Source organism: Octopus sinensis, linkage group LG2, assembly GCF_006345805.1.
Source record: "Octopus sinensis linkage group LG2, ASM634580v1, whole genome shotgun sequence".
Lineage (NCBI taxonomy): Eukaryota > Metazoa > Mollusca > Cephalopoda > Octopoda > Octopodidae > Octopus > Octopus sinensis.
The window spans coordinates 88,622,441-88,634,227 of NC_042998.1; the positions used below are offsets into that span (position 1 = coordinate 88,622,441).

The following is an 11,787-nucleotide window of genomic DNA, read 5'->3' on the forward strand; positions in this document are numbered from 1 at the left end:
CATGCGATAATTTCATTTACATGAAAGATGAGATTGAAGATGACGATGGAAGTTAATTTTTGCCGATTGACGAAACAGTGACGGCAAAAGTGCAAAAACTTTGGAAAACCAGTCGGATTCGCTTAATTTTTCCTTTGCAGTAAATCCAACAGACAATACAGATTTTCAGACGATCCTCGTGATTAATACGGCTGAATAAAACATTCATCAAAAGAGCACTTTTATAGGTAATTCTATTTGTTTGTCTACAATAAGTTGGAACAAACGTATGTACACACACATTTATATATAGACCATAATATCAACAATAAACAGCTGTACGTAAGAAACTGCGGTATTTGAATTACAGAAGGAAGAACACACACCCACACAAATGAAAAAACTGTCTTCCAGAAAGCAAGAAATTAACATAGACAGTAGTAGAGAAGAAAGTAACTAACTTGAAATTGTGATACGAAGTGTCCATTAACTAAATTAACTTACTTCTAGTTAATTGGTTAAATGGAACTACTTACTAAATGGAAATAGTTGTTGTTAGCTACAAGACGATGAGTGTGTTTACCTAACAACAACAACAATGACAGCCACTGCCGCTCTCTAAAGATTGAAGGCGAAATGTTGAAGAGTAACAGGAAAACACCAAATCCAATAAAGAAATAAATAACCACCGATAGCGGTGCCACTATCACAAAACAATTCTGTTTTGCACTTGTGGAGATAGTGGTACTTTTACTGCTGGCTCATTTTTCTTTTTTTTTTTTTTAACCCTCCCACAGAAACTACCCTGGCCTCCAAGGTAGGTTTTGTTATTTTGATGCCGTTGTCAGCGTTACTGACTTTTATATTTTTCTTCTTTTTATTAGTCGTTTATAAAGTAAAAGTAAAAAGAAAAGAAAGATGATTGTCTTATTTATACCAGGATGGTCAACTTGTTTAATAAGAACAGTCAGATATATATTTTTATACGGTCAAGAGCCGCAACATATTTACATATATATATATATATATATAATATATATATATATATATGTATGTATATATATATCAGCACATTAGACATTAAAGATTTATATTTATAAATGAGTAAATATACCGCTTCACTAAAATAGAATGATTAAACTGCTTGTTGAAGGATATTATAGAATCTTCATTTCATGCAATTAATACTTTAAACCCTAACTCGTAGGATGTTAAAGCTGATTCCGGAAAAAAGAACCCCACTGAAACCCTATATGATCTCGGGTGCTTGATATAGTAGCTTTTAGAACCGCATGCGGCTCGCGATCAGCAGTTTGGCCACCCAGTACTTGACCAACTCAAATCTAATGTGTGAATCCCATCGGTTTCAAAAACAGCTTTTTTCTAGCTTGATTAGATAGTTTTCAAGTTAAAGGTCGCCGTTTCCTTTTAAACTTACTATCAATGGGCCTTAAATTATATAATTATATGATAGTTAAGTTTAGTCGGTGACACGCCTCTTTAGAACAGTGTTTATGTGCTAATTATTACTTAAAATATATAGCCTGTGTACTTTCCGTATCTGTTGTAAATAATAGTAAGAGTATTAGTCGTATTATGAATCCAGGGCTTAACATTTTCGATGAACTAGATGTTAATTCTCGATCGATAATATTAAGAATATTACAAAAATACCTCTGTTATAGCTAATATTTATCTTTTATAGTTTGATATACATGTCACTTACCTGACGAATACTTATATTTTATATATTTCCTGTACACCACATCTTTGCAGATGAATAATTTCGGTTTTCTTTTTTATATGAAATCGAGAAGGATTATTGATGTACTATTTTCCCTCATAATGTAAACACAACATATCCCTTATACATATAACTAAACATGTTTTACAATTAAATCATTCACAAAAAATACTTGTTACTCTTCCACTAATTTAAACTTCGCTTTTTTATGCCGGTATTCTTGATTTAGGTGGATATTTTGTAGGTAAAGTTTCATATAAAACTGATCATAATATTTTGTTCTCATTATCATTCGTTTTCTATGATCATAATTTGAGAATAACTAACGATATTTATTAACATTATTTATTTTCCTCGTCATTAGAATTTTTGATTTATTCAGAATTGCTTTATTATGAACAAGAAAATAGTGTATAGTGTTCAATTTATCGATTACTATTGACATTCAGTGATATTTGTTAATTCATTGTTTTTGCTGAACCAATTCATTCAAAGCCTTAATCCCTTCCTTTTTTTTTTTTAATTCATAATCTTCTTGATACAATGCGCGCGATTATAAAACAACACACGTGAACGTGTGGGTAAGCTGTCAAATACACATATTTATTATTCGGTTTATATTAGGTTAATTTATGAGTAGGTTTATATCAGGTTGATTTCACCACTTTACTTAAGAGGAGAATGAAACTTGCTCGAAGGACCTGATGCTAAATTTCTTAAAAACTGAACTTATTACTAATTATTAACGATAAGATTATTTGTAGCTTTTTACACACACACACCCACACACACGCACGCACTAGTGTGTGTGTATGTATGTATGTATGTATATCGTGGGTGGTGGAAACTTCAACGCCTTCAGTGACTAGTAATTCTATTAATTTCATCCCAGATAGTTGCAGGTAGTACATTATACGTATACTTGTATAGTGTGTGTGTCTTTGCGCGTGTGTGTGAAGCTGAAACTTCAGAAACTGTCTTTCCGAGTTACTTGCTTCCGATCTTCAAACGATTATGGAAGAAGAAACAAATCTGTGTTTCCCTGTCTCTCGTTCTCTTTGTCTCGCTCTATTTCTCCCACTCACACACACACACATGACATTAATCGGCACTCTCAAACGAATATGTCTCGGTACCATGCTGTGTTTGTTGTTTTCAGTGACTATGTGGTCTCCAAGATACATAGACACCCACTCACTCTTGACTCTGTAGAACATTGAGGATGTGAGAGCTGAAAGGAGTGCAAGAGCTGCACAAGTAGTCATCTGCTACTAATTATCAGCTGAGTAGAGTAGACCAATATGAAATGAAGTGCCTTGTTCAGGAACACAGTACAAAACTTGGTCTGGGAGTTGAACCCATGATCTTATGATTGTGAGTCCAACACTAACCATTAAGCCACATACCTTCACACACACACACACACACACACACACACAATCATCATGTATGTAATATGTCATCATCATCATCACATTACATCCACTTTCCATCCCAGCAATAGCTGGAAAGGTTCATCAGTGTCTCAGTCATTTCTTATTGCCCCCACATACAGCAAGGACATGATTCTCTCCTTTGTTTCATTAATGGGTTTGATTTTTATTGGTGGATACCTTTCATATCAGCAGTCATTTTACAGTGTATTTTCTGTAAAGTGACTGGAGTGCGTGTGTGTGTGCATATGTACATACAATCATTTACTAGTCTGGTAAACTATAAAGTATTCCTTTTCAAGTATATCAAGTTTTAATTTTAATTAATTCCAGAATATATTTATAATTAAAAATTTTGCTCCTTTTTATTGCAAAGGATCTGTTTTAAAATTTTGTTGAAAAATTTATCGGTTCAACCTGAACTTTAATTAGAAAAGAAAATCAATACGTAGCTCAAGTTTAGCCCTATATAGGTTCAAAATTCTGTAAGACTGACTGAATTAAATTATATCTTGAATCTCATTTTTTTTTGTGTCTGATAAATTTACCTAGTTAACATCATGTTGAGAAATTTTTATTGTGATGTAATTTGTAGTATTTATTTCAAAGAAAGTTTTTGAATAAACATATCTTCTCATGAAAAAAAAAACAAACTATTAGATCTACATCATTTTATATTTCCTACTGTCCAGCAATGGATGAATACAAGATATTGTTTATTTAAAATGAATTTTTCCAGTGTTTTGGTTATACTCCTTTTGATGCTTATGCATCTGAATTACCATTTACACAGAAGTAATGGATCTTAAGATATAATCAACATATTTTTCCAAAGAGCTGAAGTTAGTAGCATACTGCCTACACATTTCCTTCAGTTCTCTGGTCTGTTGAAGTTTAAAATAGATGACAGTGATGACCTTTCTTCTTTTGCTCTTTAACAATCTACAAAAATTCTTAAGTAGTTATGTATGCATAAATATCTATGTATAATTTTCATATATACTTATATATGAATATATACCTGTTTATATATGTTTGTGCATGATGCGTGTGCATTTTTATATAATATTTGAGGTAGTATCAAAAAGTTCCCAGCCTAGTTCTGTAGTACACCAACAGATGGCAGCACACAGTTGCATTTGCAGTGAGAGCTAGCAGTGTCCTTCATGAGACAGTGTGCCGAGTGACATTGCTGTATTTGTGAGATTTTTGTTTTTGGAAGATGATGAGTCATTTGGAAGACCTGTCAAGAGCGTCACCCCCAGAATTTGTTTCCCAGGGTCAGACCTGTCAATTGAGAGTTCTGCTGCAACATTTTGAAGCATTTGACAGAAGACATTCAGCAAAAATAACCGGATCTGTGGAGCACCAAGAATTGGCTTCTTCATGACAACAATGCACCCTGTCATGAAGCTCTCTTCACTCATGAGTTTCTTGCCAAAGACAACATGGTATCGCTTCCACAGCTGCCCTATTCACCAGATTTAGCACCTGTGAACTTCCATCTCTTCTCCAAGATGAAAATACAGCTCAAAGGTTGCTGTTTTAACACTGTTGTTGAGCTCCAGAGCGAATTGCAGAAGGTCCTCAACTCATTTACGGAAAACGACTTCCAGGCTGGATTCCAAAAGTAGCAGGAACACTGGGACTGCTGTATTGCTGTGCAAGGTGACTATTTCGAAGCAGATGATGCTAAAACTTAGTTATATAAGTTATTTTTTAGTAAACATAACTAGTATGGGAACCTTTTCATGCCACCTAGTATGAACACACACACACACACATACACACACATACACTCACACACACACACACACATACACACACATACACTCACACACTCATAGATAGACAGATAGATAAATAGATATAGTAACATGTTACCCTGTACAACCAGTTGCATGGTTTGGTCATTGGTGACTAAACTGGCAACCACATATAGCCTGTTTGGTGAGTTGGGTGGTTTTTGGTCAATTAAAGTGAAAAACAAATCCTGTGAAAAAAGATGGATGAACTTAAGAGACTCAATGCCTATCCAGTAATGTGTGTACATGTGTACACACACACACACACACACATTGGAAAATGGATGATAAAGGATGATGATGATATGCATGTTCATATTTGAATTTACAGTTATATGTAAATATAACTGTGCGTGAGAAAACCCGGCAAGACCAGTGAGAACAGTCAGTGAGAACAGTCAAAATCAAAATCAAACCAAATCAATACATATATCAGAAAGCAGAACCAAATTGAGGTCGATCAACATCAGGGCCCCCGTGCAGGTGACACGTAAAAGCACCATCCGTTCGTGGCCGTTTGCCAGCCCTGTCTGGCCCCCGTGTCGGTGGCACGTAAAAGCACCATCTGCTCGTGTCCGTTGCCAGCCTCGCCTGGCACCCGTGCCGGTGACACGTAAAAGCACCATCCGTTCGTGGCCGTTTGCCAACCCTGTCTGGCCCCCGTGTCGGTGGCATGTAAAAGCACCATCCGTTCGTGTCCGTTGCCAGCCTCGCCTGGCCCCCGTGCCGGTGACACGTAAAAGCACCATCTGTTTCCTGGCCGTTTGCCAGCTCTGTCTGGCCCCCGTGTTGGTGGCACGTAAAAGCACCATCCGTTCGTGTCCGTTGCCAGCCTCGCCTGGCCCCTGTGCCGGTGACACGTAAAAGCACCATCCGTTCGTGGCCGTTTGCCAGCTCTGTCTGGCACCTGTGCGGGTGCCACGTAAAAAGCACCCACTACACTCACAGAGTGGTTGGCGTTAGGAAGGGCATCCAGCTGTAGAAACACTGCCAGATCTGACTGGGCCTGATGAAGCCTTCCAGCTTCACAGACCCCAGTTGAACCGTCCAACCCATGCTAGCGTGGAGAACGGACGCTAAATGATGATGATGATGATGTAAAGTGTTCATGGGACAGGATAGTCTTATAGGAAACCTACAATGTTTCTAAACATTGGCTGTTTTACTTTCCTTTTGTTTGTTGTTAGCTCAATGGCTACCTTCTGATACTAACCTGCCTGAAACTGTTCTTGACTTTGTGGTACAAGCTTTCTGTTTTAAAGTGACTCAATCAAAACCTTCCATCAACATTTCGTGGTAATTTGTGATCCAGACAACAGCTCAATAATGACCATATTATTTTATTTAATTCTTCTTTATCCTCATTATCATCATCATCATCGTTAAGCGTCCATTTTCCATAGCATAGGTAAGACAGTTTGACTGGAGCTTGTAAGCCAGAGAGCTGCACTGGGCTCCAGTTTGTTTTGGCTTGGTTTCTATGGCTGGATGTCCTTCCTAATGCCAACCACTCCACAGAGTGTACTGGGTGCTTTTCACTTGTCACTGGCATGGGTGTCCTTTACGTTTCACTGGCATGGGTGCCTTTTACATGTCACTGGCCATGACTATGATTTCACTTAGCTTGATACGTCTTCTCAAGCACAGCAAACTGCCAAAGGCCTCAATCACTTGTTATCACCTCTGTGAGATTCAGCAGCCAAAGATCATACTTTGCTACCTTGTCTCATGTCTTTCTGGGTCTACCTCTTCTTCAGGTTCTCTCCACAGTTGGAGATCGGCATTTCTTTATGCATCTCATGACTATACCAGTGCAGTCTTCTCTTTTGCACACTATATCTAATGCCTCTTTACTTACACTCAGTCATATGAGCACACTGACATTGCACATCCAGCAAAGCATACTAGATTCATTTCTTTCAAGCCTTCACATGTCCTCTGCAGTCACAGACCATATGTCACTACCATTTAGCATGGCTGTTCACACAAAGACATCATACAATCTGAAGGTAAGGCCCTTTGTTACAAACAAAGGTAGAAGCTCTCTGATATTTTCCCTGCCCATACTTCTAGCAGCTACACTCTCAGAGCATGCTCCTCCACTGTTGACTTGGTAATGGAAGCTATCAACTATTTCTACATATTCCCCTGGGCATTATGTGAAGACTGTTTTCTGTACATTTCTTGTGTTTAATGTACATATATGTCTGCCACACACTAAGATTACTTTCTCTGTTAACCTTCCTCTGATGTTGTTGCACCTCTTAGGTATCCATAGCATGCACTGGGTACACCATATGGAATTCCTTATTTCTTTACTGCCCACAAGGAGCTACACACAGAGGGGACAAACAAGGACAGACAAACTGATTAAGTTGATTATATTGCCTCCAGTGTGTAACTGGTACTTAATTTATCGACCCCGAAAAGATGAAAGGCAAAGTTGACCTCTGCGGAATTTGAACTCAAAACGTAACGGCAGACGAAATACAGCTAAGCATTTCGGCCGGCGTGCTAACATTTCTGCCAGCTCGCCGCCTTCTAAACACCATATGAAGTTTCTGTCAATACCTTTCCTACAAATCAAGCAGGGCCATCTCCCTGAAGGGATTTGGGATTTGTCTGCTTTCCTACTTATTAAGACTTTGGTCATTGCTAAATTAACTCTAAGGTCCCTTGATTCTAGACCTTGCTTCTACACCTGAAATTTCTTCTCTAGTTCTGGTAGTGATTCAGCTATAAGAACAAGGTCATCAGTATAGAGGAGCTCCCAAAGGCAGACTGTCTTAAATTCCTTTGTTATAGCCTGGAAGACTATGGTGATAAAGACAGGGCTGAAAACCTGTTCTTGGTGAACTCGAGTGAAACAAAAGCAGTGTATTTCATCAGAAATATGCTAACAAAAGGGTTAAAGTCTGGCACATTAGCCACACATAAAATAAAATTTGATATGTGGGTAATTTTTGTTCTTCATCTATCCACTATTTTCACTGCAAGTCAGTAACATCTTAGGATTGCAAGCAGACAGTGGACCTTCCATTATGGTGATTTAGGCTTTACACATACCTGTGATAAGAAAATCTCATTACATCTGTCATTTCCTCACTTGTGAGCATACACACAGATAATGTAGTGTAGGTAGTGCATTTATAATTCTCCTGTTAGTCACATAACTTCATTGTTCATTTAAATGTCACTGGTGTGTGAGAAGTGGAGTCTTGGTACTACTGCACTGGTGTATGTTTTTGCCACCATGAGGGTCCACAAGGAAGGGAACAAAGGATAGCCATACTCAATAGTAACTTGATAGCCACCTTGTGTACACACTCACTCACTCACACATACACACATGTTTGTGTATTTGTATATAAATGTGTGTGTGTGTGTGTGGAGGCGCAATGACCCAGTGGTTACGGCAGCGGACTCGCGGCCGTAGAATCGAGGTTTTGATTCCCAGACTGGGCGTTGTGAGTGTTTATTGAGCAAAAACATCTAAAGCTCCACAGGTCTCTGGCAGGGGATGGTGACGATCCCTGCTGTACTCTTTTGCCGCAACTTTCTCTCACTCTTTCTTCTGTTAGCCTGCTTGCTTAGCCATTGGAGTGACATCATTTGAAGGTTAAAACAATGCGAAGCACATTGTGACCAGCGATGTGTAGCAACATTTGATAACCTGGTCGGTTACGTGATCACGTGATATATATATATGTATATGTATAAACTACGATGATGATGATATATATTATAAAAATGAAAAAATGTATAAGCAAATGACGTAATGTATACTGAATGTAAAAATGAACAAGAGACAAACAAAAGGTCCATAATTCTTCAATTATCAACCAGTTGGTAATATTCAGTTTTGCACCCTTAATGATAAGACTGAGTGCTTCCCAATTGGTGGTACCTGCAAAAAACGTTTACATGCAGAGAATTAGGACAAGAGCAACCAAAACAAAACAAAACAGGCAAAATGGCACTGAGTGTGATTTAGGATGAGGACAGACAGAGTGTGATTTAGGACAAGAACAAAATATGGCCATGGGGTCAAGGAGTCGAGAATAGTGGGTAACACTTATAAAATGTCTTGAAGGATGGTAAACTGAGAGACAGATAATTTGCAACAGGTCAGCTATGGGGCCAGTGTAAGAAAGGAAGGAAAAAGGGAACTGGCCACTAATCATGTGACAGCAGCAGGCAGAGGAGAAAGACAGCAGGGTGAGGGAACGACAAAGGAAAACAGTAAGGTATGAAGGGGAAGAAGAAGGGATAGGAATACAAGAGGGGAGAGAGAGAAAAGGTGTAAGTAGAAAGGCTAGAATAGAAGTGAGAGGGTGAGAGAAAGAAAAGGGGAACAGACTGAATATTTGTATGTAAAAAATGATAAACAAAGAAACTGTAATTCTTGTCAACAAAATATTCTTGTTATATGTTAAATATTTGAAGTTTTTTGGTGGTTTGTTATTTAAATGAATACTGGTTATGTTGGTTCCCCAACATGTCTAAATGCATACCTTACTCAGTCTTGAGCTCCCATCATTTTAATCACCAACTAATATTTATTGAAAATCATATCTTATAATTTCTGTTTATTTTGTGAGTTACTAAAAACATACTCTTGTAAACTAGTTGGCATTAGGGTGGGCATCCAGCCATAGAAACCATGCTAAAGCAGACATTGGAGCTTGGTGCAGTTCTCTGTTTAGCCAGCCCCTGTCAAACCATCCAACCCATGCCAGCATGGAAAATGGACATTAAATATTATTATTATTATTATTATTATATGAAAACTCACAGCTTATTTTACTGGGTATGATGGAAAGTATCAGTTGTCCACAGCCAGCAGACTAAGGTGACACTTGTTTACTGGTTATACTTCAAGAACCCTGCAAAGAATTCTTGTAGTTCCAAGCAATGCTGATTTTTGTAGGTGTTCTATCTTTACATTTGTACCAATCTTTTTCAGCCATGATGGTAGTTGAGTGCTGATACTTCCAAGTGCACCAATTACGTCTACTCTCTTCATTGACACAACCTTCGTATTTCCCACTTTCACTCATCATAGTTGTTTGATTATTATTATTATTAAGTTATCTGTTTTATGGGGGAAATAAACAAAATAGCTTCACAACATTCCACTTCATCAAACAATACAAACAATAAAACTTGCATGACAATATCCTGTGCATGACTAGTGGTGGAGAAGAGCAATGTAGTTCTCAGTGAAACTGTGGGTATTAACAAAAATCAAGTGTTTGGTCTGTTCTAGAGGAGTTTTAGCCTGAGTACTCTGGATAACTTCCAGAATGCTACCAGGTGAGAAGGGCAATGTACCATCAGCCAGGCTTATCAAGATATGCACAGAGCAATGAAAACACTTTGCATGCAACTTGTGCAATGCCCAAATATTGTTGATCTCTAGATTTATGTGAAAACAACAGGAGGACACATCTTATTGACTGAGTCCATCATGATGATCCCCCACTATCACCTTCCTTTGGTTGGGATAGGGAGAATTTTTCTTCTGTTGGCCATGGCAACGGGATGGACATGTTCTTTTTTGATCATGCTCTTATGGGTTATTTTTATAATTTTCTTTTGGAGAGGAAGGTTTGGATGAATAGAGAGGTGGTATCCTTCCATAAATGTGTGGAAAATGTGAGCATGGCCTGAGTGAATGTGCTTAGATACAACAGAAATAGTTGTAATAAAAGGGTTGAATGTCAGTGGATTTTTTTTTATTTGGAAAGGGGGAAACTAACCATGGAAAATGTGGTAGCATTTGAAGGCTGTCAAATGTCTTCAAAATTTTACTTCAAAGAGAGAAGTTAACTTTTAGTCCCCTCATAAAGCAGCAGCTACAACACTAATAACAAATCCATGACAAAATCAACACAATGATGACAACTACATCAATATAAATTAAAAATCAAACAGCAAAAACTAACTGTTAAAAGCACTATCTGTCACAAATAATTTGATGTGTCTTCATCCAGACAACAAAAAGCAAGTAATTCCTATAGACATGCATTGCCTTTGCTGTCCATGAATATCTTGTCTGGCAATGAGGATGAATCAGAAAATCCCCTTTTGATCCAGTTATAAAGATCATTAAGACTTTAAAGGTTCTGCTGGCTTAAAGTCTGCAACAACAATGTAGACAAGAACAACAAAAGCATCAACAAACAGTAGCAGCAACAACTAAAACAATAGTAGACACTCCTCAGTTTTCCTGTTGTTCTAAAGAGTTTGGAGTTGATGGAATTCATAAAATTACAAACATTAAGTTAAAATATTATTCTCCTAAAAACTGCAAAGGAATGATTCTGATGAGTAAAATATCTGGAATATATTGAACTATGTGGGAGAAACTGCCAATGAATCTGGGGTTGTTTAAAAATGTTAGTGAGTCCTTCAGTGTGTGAAAACACAATGCACTCCATTATCTGTAAAATATGTGGTCTTTTATTTCCTACTAGAACATTGTTGAGAGTGAGATGCTTGAATGCACATGGCCAAAAGTGTGTCTGGATGAAGTATCACCTACAGAATGATCTTAGATGACTAAACTTAGATGTAATAGTTATAAGCAAGACTAGCACTTGTCAGAAATTTGCACACCTGAATGATTGTAAACCAGATTTAGTATGATGGCAGCATTGTACCCAGAAGATCTGAATTTTTAAGTAAAGATATTTCTGGACCTATATGATACATTGGTTGTCCTAGATGTAAGAGAAATAATGACGATGCCATGAGGATGGTGGTTGATTATGCTTTGACAAGAGGTAGACTTAGCATCTGAATACTTTTTCATAACATCCTG

General features: G+C 37.6%; 1 protein-coding gene across 1 annotated transcript in view; it reads left to right on the forward strand.

Moving 5' to 3' along the window:
- Positions 1-11,787, forward strand: part of LOC115223833 (hyccin) — a 374,581-nt gene continuing 362,794 nt past the window's right edge. Inside the window, exon 1 of the mRNA XM_029794513.2 lies at positions 1-796. The gene's annotated coding sequence lies outside the window, so the exon portion shown is untranslated. The remainder of the gene's footprint in view (positions 797-11,787) is intronic.